Source organism: Ammodytes marinus (genome assembly GCF_949987685.1).
Source record: "Ammodytes marinus genome assembly, chromosome: 1".
In the NCBI taxonomy this organism is placed as follows: Eukaryota; Metazoa; Chordata; class Actinopteri; order Uranoscopiformes; family Ammodytidae; genus Ammodytes; species Ammodytes marinus.
Genome location: NC_137230.1, coordinates 35897696 through 35909280, shown reverse-complemented (window position 1 = coordinate 35909280; position 11585 = coordinate 35897696).

Below are 11585 nucleotides of genomic sequence, written 5' to 3'. Positions count from 1 at the left end.
AAACACCACTGTAACTCCTGCTGCAGGAAACTCAAGCTACCGGGTGAGGAAATCTATTTTAACCTTTATGTCTACAGGTAAATCCCATTGAGACCGAAGACTCTTTTGCAAGGGAGACCTGTTTTCCTTTCCCACGTTACCATTCCCACGTTACCATTCACACACCGATAGCAGGCTAACTATCGACATTCACACGAGGCAAGGTGGGTGAAGTGTCTTGCCCAAGGACACAACAACTATGACACAGGTGGCAGGGCGGGGATCGAACCTCCAACCCTTTGATCATCGGCCGACCCGCTCTACCACCTGAGCCACAGTCGCCCCCATTCCCCTATTCTTCAGATGAATGTAATGTAACTTTATCTGAACAGGGACAGTGTACAAAGGAAACATGAACCTTGTTTAGAGCCAGGAGAGATGCATTGGACCAGGTTTTAGCAGACTGCTATTTTCCACCTGTGGTCCCAAATGAAAACAACATCAAACATGTGCTCAATGGTTTAAACCTGCAGTGTGTAGAATTGTGGGTTTTATTTCCTAGCAGATTTTGTAGAAAGTAATTATAATATCCATAAGTACATTTAATTTAGTGCATAATAGCTGAATTTTTTTTTTTAATTATTATTTTTTCCCTTAGAAAGGGTCTCATATATGTCCATATTTCTGCATATTTTGGACCAAGGCCTAGTGCCGCCATCTTGAAAGTGTCATAGTTGGAATGTCATCAGGTGCATTGTTTAACATTTAGAATTGTTCTCGTCTTTGAAGGCCACTCTAGCTTCTGTTATTATTCTAAAGGGTTGGGGTTACCCAGGGAGCGCTGCATTCTAGAACTTTCTAGAACTTACTTGATGATGTCATATTACACACTGCACCTTTAATGACCTTTTTTTAATTTTTTATATATACTTTATTTATGGATTTTTTACTTTGCTACATAAAATTAACAACATCAACACAACTTGAAAGGCAAACACACAAACAAAAGACAAAAAAAATTAACAACCGAATGGTTCAAGGGCCTTTTAAAGCTCATTTGTGGACGTGTGTTTTTAGACAGATATTCATTTAAAGGTCACATATTATGCTCTAAATGCACTTTTTAAATGTGTTCCAACATATCCATGGGTCCACGGTGTGCCTAGAGACTGCCAAAATATCCAAAAAAATAAGAGGTGGGAGGGGCCAGCCAGATCGCACAAATATAGGTCATCCTGAGACCAGAGGACAATCAGGGTATAGAGGCTTGCTACAATAAATGATCTGAAAGGGTTTTTCAGCAAACATCTAAAAAAATAAGTATTAGGGACTACTTAGACCATATAAAATTGACAGCAAAGTGCATAATATGTGAGCTTTAAGAAAATGTTATCAAAACTCTGCTTTGCATAATAATTATGCCAAAAAGGTTTAAAGGTGCACCGAGGAACTTTCAGTTTGTGTTTATTCTAGCGCCCCCTTTGGACAGAAGCGGTAGTGTTTTTACTACGCCAGCTGTTGTTCCTGGGTGAGCGTATATACCCATGACAAAGGCATTGAGAGAAAACTATATAAAAATAGCATTCTTTGCACTGATGGTCTCGTTTGCTGTTACATGTCATTTATGATCATCAGAGGAGAAATGAGACTGTTTCAGAAATATTTAAAAGTTCCTCGTAGCACCTTTAAATACCTACAAAACTCTAATCTGTATGTATGTATGTAATGTACTATTTTTCTCCTTGTCCCATTCAGACCTAAAGCGTAACGACTACACCCCAGACAAAGTAACGTTAAAAAAAACTGTCTTTTGAATCTTTTGAATTGAATCAAAAACGCTAAAAAAAATAAAAATCCTAAATATACCAACAATCAAAACAACAAAAAATCTGCACTATGGTTGCGTTCCGAATCTCATACCCTTTCTTTTTTCTATTCTACATACTACATCCGACGATAAAAAAAATCTAGTTAGGATGCAATAGGCATACTATTGGGACATACTTTACTCTCTTATTTCATCATAACATTGCGCCTTGATCTTGCCTCTTGCTTTTATATCCGTCGCATCCCCGTTTGTTTTCATATGGAGGCTTCGTCGATGTGACGTCACTTCACGTGCGCACTGGATTGTGGGTCAGAATCGCCCAAATAGGATGCACTTTTCAACACTAACAATCTTGGCCGCATGAAGTAGGACATCCGGGTACTTCTAACCATCCTAAATCTGGCCACAAGAATCGGGACATCCTAAATCTTTTTTCTACCATACTAAATAGTAGAAAGTATGAGATTCGGAACGCAACCTGTGAGATCGTAGACTTTAGAATGAGATAGAGGCAGCAGCCATCTTACATTGTTAAGATATCGCAAACACAAATCTCACTTTAAAATTCCAATCTGTTACATCTGTTTCTTCAATAAATGTTACTTACTTACTTACTTACAACTAAGAAATCATATTTACTCTTTTCATCATGTCCTCAGTACTTGGTTCGGGCCCGTTTTGCATGAATTCTTACCTCAATTCCAACTGTAGAATGAGATAGAGGAGGCAGCCATCTTACGTCGTTAAGATGAAACACAAATCTGACTTTAAAATTCCAATCTGTCACGTCACTTTGATTTATGTTGACACGTTATTCACGTTAATTAACAACAATATTTCACTTTTATTTATTGATCTGTTTTTATTGATTGTTTGTACTGTATCAATCTTTATTGTAAGTCAATAACAGTGTATTGAAATCTATCAAATCACATTTACTCTTTTCTCCTTGTTTGGATATGACATTAAAGGAATACTTCACCCATACGGAACCAGTGTTCTATCTTTATAAAAATCACTATTATAATATAATGAATGAGGTTTTTCTTCCCTCAGTCTTCCCTTGGCCCAGCTGTCCTGTTAATCCTAAACCTTACTGTGATGTCACAAGAAGGAAACTGTAGGGTTAGACAGTGAGACCATAAAACACTCTTTCTGCCTTTTCTCAGGCTAGGATGATCCGATTTCAATTATTTTTTTGCACATTTATACTACATAGGATCTCTGAGTTCAATACACCTTCATATTCCAACCGGTGAAGTAGGTCTTTAAGCAACACCTGCTGAGATTGTTTAGGTCTAATCCCTAATTGTAACCGCACTTGATATGAAGATCAACAGGCCAGGGTTTTTCCTGCATAGAGAAATTTTCGGCGCCCCCCAAAGAGGATTTATCCAGCGCCAAAGGAAAATCACCAGCGCCAAAATGATCAAATTTGAGAATAAATATAGCCATTTAAAACCTCTCCAAATTCAGCCCAATTTAAAGTCATCCTTATACTTATTTTTCCTTGTTTCTTTCCTTCCAGACCTCAAGCGTAACGACTACACCCCAGACAAAGTGACATTCCCCCAGGACGACCCTCCCAACCCGGGGAGCGGGGCCAAGGAAACCCGCCAATCAATGAGGCAAATGCTATGAGCTGCTTTTAAAGGAATACTTCAACATTTTTAATCTTACATTTTTTTTTCTAAGCTTTTTGTCCCTCATTCTCCGGCTCAAAAAAATGCGACAGAAATGGTACCTGTAGCTGTGCGTGCATTACATTTAAAATTTTATTTGCAAAGTTAAATGGACTTGACTTATATAGCGCTTTTTAGCCGATTTTCTCAGCCCCAAAGCGCTTTACATTTCTTACCACATTCACCCATTCATACACACACACACACACACACACACACACACACACACACACACACACACACCGATGGCAGTGTTGTTTTTTGTCATATAGAAAAAGTTCAAATGTAGCTACAAGTTTTATTCACGCAAACAGGCGACCAACACTACAAATCATGGCTTGCTATTTCTTTGCATGCATTTTGTATATAGAAATTGGGCCAAGGTCTCGCATCCAGGTTAGCTTAGCTCAAACACTGGTAGTCAATGGGAGCGTTAGCCTGCCAATGCTTACAGTCAAAAGATAAACTTTACAACATCAACTAAACTAAACGCTCCTGTGTGCTTGTTGGGGGGCTTGTAAATTATGAGAGATATTTTCCCATTTCTATATCAAAATACACACACACACACACTCTCACACACACACACACACACTCACTCTCACACACTCTCACACACACTCTCACTCTCAGACAGACAGACACAGATACAGACAGACAGACAGACACAATCCCACACACACACACACACACACACACAGTTACACTCACACTTCTGTCGCCTTTTTTGAGCCGGAGGTCGCGGCAAAAAGCTAAAAAAAAAAAAAAAGTTTGAAAAATGTTGAACTTTTCCTTTAAGAGCGAAATAGACAGTGAGTGAATGAGACACTGTTATAAGTCAAAAGCCAAGTAGCAGAGAACAAGGCGCAACCAATCCAATCAACTGGAAGAATCAACAACACCTGTGTTTCTATGGGGAACCAGCAGTGCATGCAAGACTGTCGTGTCATGTTTATTTTGCTGTGTCCGTCACAGTCCAACCATCTTTAAAGGTGCAGTCAGTGATTCTGGAGAACGCTTGTTGTCAAAATTAATTTTTTGTCAAAATCAGTGAATATCTCCTCATGATCCGCTACCTGTCTGCTAAAACCTAAAATAATCCAGTGTTAATACACAGCCTAGGCTCTGTAAATGGGCATGTTGCTAGCTACGGCGGGCCCACTTTGTTTACATACCCGTTTACAGAGCCTAGAAATTTCAGCGCACACACAGTACGGACAGGTAGCGGATCATGAGGAGATATTCACTGATTTTGACAAAAAAATTATAATTCTGACATCCAGAATCCACTGACTACACCTTTAACAATATTTGATTTTTTAACTCATAAAGGAGGGGAGGGGAGAACAATGCTTTTTAAAACATATTTTTTACAAGTTTATGAAACAATGAAAATATATATATATATATTATAGGAATGAATGAATGAACTGGATAAAATGTCGACCGGTACCATATCGTTGCAATGGGGGTTATTATTATTATTATTATTATTTATTACGCCGTCTTGAGAAGTTGCCTTGTTTTTAAACCAATAAGAAAAAAGAACAAACATCTTTAAGTGCATTGAAAAGTATGTTACCGCGGCAACTTCACGAAAATCGCTGCCACCAGAATATAACGGTAAACATTTAACAATAAGGGAACGTATTAATTAACTTGTTATTTAATGTTTAGTTAATATACAGCTCCGGAAAAAAAATTAAGAGACCACTCCAAATGTTCAGTGTCTCTCGTTTTACTATTTATAGGCATATGTTTAAGTAGAATGAACATTTTGGTTTTATAATATAAACTACTGACAACATTTCTACCAAATTCACGATAAATAATATTGTCATTTAGAGCATTTTCAATAAGTAATGTAGAGATGAAGATTGAAGAAAAAAATCCAGACTGGTCTCTTAATTTTCTTCCTGAGCTGTATGTATAAACGATTACCTAACTGTTTATGCTTAGGTGTTAATGGTTAGCTAATGTTTGGTTAGGAATTAGCTACGCTTCGTTAACTTAATCCTAGTTCAGCATTAACTAAGCATAATGGTTAGTTCATGCTTAGTGAATGCTTATTAAGGACTTACAAAGCATTTATTAACAGTTACTTAATGTGTATTAAAGCTGGGGTATGTGATTTCTGATTGGTCAAAGTTAACTTGAGCTGTGTACACTTTGACCAATCAGAGCGAGGCTCCGATTCTCTGTTCTTATTGGCTGTTGGGACTGTCCATTCACTTTGGCACGACTTTGTTGGTGTAGAGCGTGTCAGGGAGGGACCATAGGGGAGGGACCAAAGAGAACAAGTGGAGCGGTTGAGGTATTTGGATTCAAATCTCTATCCCAACTGCCATTTTCTCCCCAAATCCTCCACCCCAGCTTTAAGCATTAACTAAGCATTTACCAACAGTTTATTAATGTTCCCTTATTGTAAAGTGTTACCAATATAACTTATAAATGTATAAATAACTTTGTGTCACAAACTTATTTAGTTTCCTTAGTTAAAGGTGCACTGTGCAGTTTCAGAGGAGGGTATTTGTTTACTTTCACAGAGCCTGCAGTTAGATTACTAAACATATTTTCTCCGCATGTAAAATTGAGTTTTGAATAATTCTATCATCATAAATCAAATTATTTTGAGTAGCCTGGAACCAAATGTGAGACTAGAATATGTTTGTAAACCAAACTGTGGGCCCTGCTGCTGTAAACAACAACAACAACAGTGAAACAGTAACTTTTCAGGAAGCTTTCTAACTTCAAACAGTGTTCCAGGGATCTACATTTTCCCTGTGAGGAAAGTTTGTTTATTCAGTTATGAGAATATACCTTAGAAAATGTTTCACTTCTCCGACACACCCAAAAGTTGCATAGTGCACCTTTTTAAAATGAAAAAGATATACATACATGAATTTGAAAATCTTGTAAAATATGGGCAGATTGCAATGCAACTTTTACAGATGCAATGTATAAAAAAAATTGTTTTATTGTGTATATATGGGGGAAAAGTGTGTGTGTGTGTGTGTGTGTGTGTGTGTGTGTGTGTGTGTGTGTGTGTGTGTGTGTGTGTGTGTGTGTGTGTGTGTGTGTGTGTGTGTGTGTGTGTGTGTGTGTGTGTGTGTGTGTGTGTGTGTGTGTGTGTGTGTGTGTGTGTGTGTGTGTGTGTGTGTGTGTGTGTGTGTCCACCAGAATATATTGCTGAACGTTTTTATTGTTACAAAGGTACTTATTGCTAATATCTTTGTCGTCAATCAACTTGTTGTTTGAGCAAAATTACAATGGAGTGTATCTTATAGATACTGGCGTGAGGATAGACAGATGGAGGTATTTTATTCAGGGGAACTGACAAGCGTAAGGGTATTTACTGTATACATTTTGTACTGGATATCATTTTAAACTAATAAAAATGTCAAAAAGCTTTAGCAAGATGTTGTGGAAAGAATTATTTTGTTTCAATGCATGTGGAAAAATGTGTTTTTTATTTGATTTTTTTTTTTTTTTAACCTTTATTTATACAGGTAAATCCCATTGAGACCGAAGACTCTTTTACAAGGGAGACCTGTTTTCCTTTCCCACGTTACCATTCACACACACATTCATACACTGATAGCAGCAGGCTAACTATCGACATTGATGCAGCTTTTAAAGGAGCGAGTTACGAGGAACTTTTAAATATTTCTGAAACAGTCTAATTTTTTCCTCTGATGATCATAAATGACATGTAACAGCGAACGAGATCATCAGTGCAAAGAATGCTATTTTTATATAGTTTTTCTTAATGCCTTTGTCATGGGTATATGCTCACCCAGGAACAACAGCTGGTGTAGTAAAAACACTACTGCAATATCTTGTATAAGTTGTCTTATACATATATTTTCACAATTCTTTAAAAGGTGCTCTGAGGAACTTTTAGTTTGTGTTAATTCTAGCGCCCCCCCTTTGGACAAAAGCGGTAGTGTTTTTACTACGCCAGCTGTTGTTGCTTGGTGAGCGTATAGTATACCCATGACATAGGCATTAAGAAAAACTATATAAAAATAGCATTCTTTGCACTGATGGTCTCGTTTGCTGTTACATGAAATTTATGATCATCAGAGGAAAACAATTAGACCGTTTCAGACATATTTAAAAGTTCCTCATAGCACCTTTTAAAGTTAAAATATTGTGAATATGTTTTGTAAAGTTGCCTATTCCATTTACACACACACACACACACACACACACACAAAATAAGTTTCAACATTAGTTCACTACAGACTGTTGTTTATCAGTGTAACATTTACCTGGAATATGAAATGTGACGTTGGCTAGAAATTCTTCAGATTCCTGTTAAAGGTGCAGTACACACACGCACAGACACACATACACACAAACACCGTCACACAAACACACACACACACCCATACACACACACTCATACACACACCGTCACTCACACACATACACACAGCCATACACGGACATAAACATCGTCACTCACACACACACACACACACTGTCTCACACAAACGCTCACACATACACGCAGACCAAGACACAAACACCTTAACACACACACAGAAGAACACACACACTGTCTCACACACAAACACCTACAAACAAGCCCATACACACACACACACAGACCCATAAACACCTACACGCACACACACACGTACACACACACACACCATCACAGGAGTCTCAGGGAAATGAGAACAATGTAGTTAACAAGTCTTTAATCTATCTTTCTGTCTGCCTCCCCCTCTCCATCCATCCATCTGTCTGTCCGTCTGTCTGTCTGTCTGTCATATTCATATATCACGCCTCCTGGTATTTGTTAACAGTAGGCCTATACTGCTATTCTGAGAAATACAGAGAGAGTTTTGTGGCGCTGATAGGCTTATTCAACTTTTTTAACAACTTGTTTGGTGATGGCTTGAATGTAACAGACATTAATTTATACGAAAAAGTTACACACTATAGCTTTAGTTATTCTTGTTTTTTAACAGCAGCTCATACTGTATATAGCAAAGTCGGGTCGTGCATATTAAAAGGCCGGTAGATTCTCGGAATGTTTGCCTGCTGACGGAGACGCACACACACACACACACACACACACTCCGTCACCTACACACACACAAGCCCACACACACACACACACAGTGCATCATTTGTTTGAACAGAAGGATTAAATTCCAGTTGTATCTAGATCTACTAACACAGTGGCCTCTGTTCAGCCGCCTGTCGTCAAACCACTCACCTGTGCACCTGCAGAAATGCACTGTTGGAGAAAACTACTTTGAAAGTGTTGGTTCGAATACTTACCAGTGACTTCACAGTGTAAGATGTATTACTATTGTAAGAGCCAATCAGGGGTCTATATAAGTAGGAACCGATCTGTGGTTCCGCAGTTTGCTACCCGGAACCGAAGACAAACGGTTTTTGACCATACACACAGTCACGTAGCAACGCCATACAACTTGGCTGCAGCAAAGGAATATGTTTGTAATCACTGCTAAGAAGAATAAACCGAACGGATGGTTTTAAATGCAAACACGACTCTGACTCTCATTCATAACAACCAAGGAAATATGCGTCAAGAAGGTATTCCGTGGTACAGCATCTCGGGGCTTAAAACTTGGGCTTGGCCTCTACAACTATTAATCTGACAGTCACATGTAATTACTTCTAAAGTAGTTTGAAACTGTGAAAGAGTAATTCAGTTAAATAGGCTATGTAGAAAATAAATATATGTCAGTCACGTGATTTTCTTTTCAGCCATTCCTTCTTACCTTTTATTTCTACAGGTAAATCCCATTGAGACCGAAGACTCTTTTACAAGGGAGACTTGTTTTCCTTTTCCCACGTTACCATTCACACACACATAGCAGGCTAAATATCGACATTCACACGAGGCAAGGTGGGTGAAGTGTCTTGCCCAAGGACACAACAACCATGACCCAGGTGGCAGGGCGGGGATCGAACCTCCAACCCTTTGATCATTGGCCGACCCGCTCTACCACCTGAGCCACAGTCGCCCCAAAATTCCATATCGCTGTCTGAATGTGTAACGTCTAATCTTGAATCTTGATGTATTCTCTTAGTTTTTACTCTCTCTCTTAAATGCAATTTCTATTTCAATGTCTTGTGTCTGAATTGTGCTTTATAAATAAACTTGCCTTGCCTATAAATACATTACCTCATAGCCATGATGACCTGTAACAGCAAACCAGACCATCAGTGAATAGAATGCTATTTTCATATAGTTATTATTAATGCCTTTGCTCTGGTCTGAAATTGAATCCCCGCCAACTCCTGTTTTAACTAAAGGGAATTCTTTGCAGAGCTTATAGACAGGAGGTATAAATACTGCTGCTGTAACTCATGTTTCATTTTCCTTTATTTATGGCCTCGGATGTCTTAGAGGAAAGGTGGCCCAGTAACCATGAGGTCTCTGGTTCCTCCTCCCAGTAACCATGAGGTCTCTGGTTCCTCCTCCCAGTAACCATGAGGTCTCTGGTTCCTCCTCCCAGTAACCATGGGGTCTCTGGTTCCTCCTCCCAGTAACCATGAGGTCTCTGGTTCCTCCTCCCAGTAACCATGAGGTCTTTGGTTCCTCCTCCCAGTAACCATGAGGTCTCTGGTTCCTCCCAGTAACCATGAGGTCTCTGGTTCCTCCTCCCAGTAACCATGAGGTCTCTGGTTCCTCCTCCCAGTAACCATGAGGTCTCTGGTTCGATCCCCAGCACCGGAAAGGAGAGTGTTAGTTGTAAAACTAGCAGAGACTGGTATTACGTCTACGGTGCCCACCATCTCTACCATTGTGTCCTTGAGCAAGACACTTAACTCCAAAACTGCTCCAGGGGCGCTGTACTATGGCTGGCCCTGCGCTCTGACCCCCTCTGGAGTGTGGTAACTTGAGAGGGGATATGAGAAAAGATGAATTTCAATGTGACCAACCATTGACTAATAAAGTAACTTAACTTAACCTTGAAAGATCAATTGAGGGGTGATGACCCTCTTTTGCAATGACGTCGAGTATTACAAATACACAATAAAAATATACAACAAGCTGACAAAGAGACAAGAACAATTAAAACATTCAGATCAATTGAATGAAGCAGAACCATAGATAGTATATACAAGCAGAACAATAGCCTGATTAAAACAGTTACAAGTGGAGTGGAACTGATTCAAAATAATAAGTTTAAAAATTGGTTAACAGTTATGAGTGTATTTATTTTAATTTGATGTTGTCGGCTGTTCCAGGAGTCAGGGGCACTGTGGACTGTCATGAAATGTAATAGACCTAATAATAAAAAAGCTTTATTTGTGTTGAACTTTTTATACACTGGCTTGTCTCGCTCAAAGTGCAAAGAGCAGTTTGGCTAGACAGCTATGCAAACAGAAAATAAGATCAAATGTCATTCGAATCGAGTGGATAAAACATTGTAGGACTCATATATGCAGTTTCCTTTTACTTAAAGGTGTAGTCAGTGATTCTGGAGAACGCTTGTTGTCAAAATCACTTTTTTGTCGAAATCAGTGAATATCTCCTCATGATCCGCTACCTGTCTGTACTGTGTGTGTGTGTGCGCTGAAGAAAACAAATCTGATGTTAATACACAGCCTAGGCTCTGTAAACTCGCATGTAAACAAAGGGGGTTCATCGTAGCTAGCAACATGCCCGTTTACAGAGCCTAGGCTGTGTATTAACATTGGATTTTTTTTTTACAGACAGGTAGCGGATAGTGAGGAGATATTCACTGATTTTGACAAGAAGTGTCAACAATCACTGACTACACCTTTAAATTCCTTTACTTAAAGCTGCAGTTGAGAGTTTTTTTACTGTAATATTTGGCAAAACTGTCATAATAGCCATTCAGCTACATGTAGGTGAAGTGGTCTGAAAATATATTTTTATCACTTTGCTCCCCCCTGCCTCTGTGTGCTGCCCCCCAAAATTGCCACCACTCATGTTAATTTTGACCAATCAGAGCGAGGTCAGATTCTCCGTTCTTATTGGCTGTGGGACCTTGGCAACGACGTTGATGCGTCAGTTGCGTGAGCGTTCACGACCCTAGCAGTCTGACACTAGCCGACTGTTTGGTACAAGGCTACTA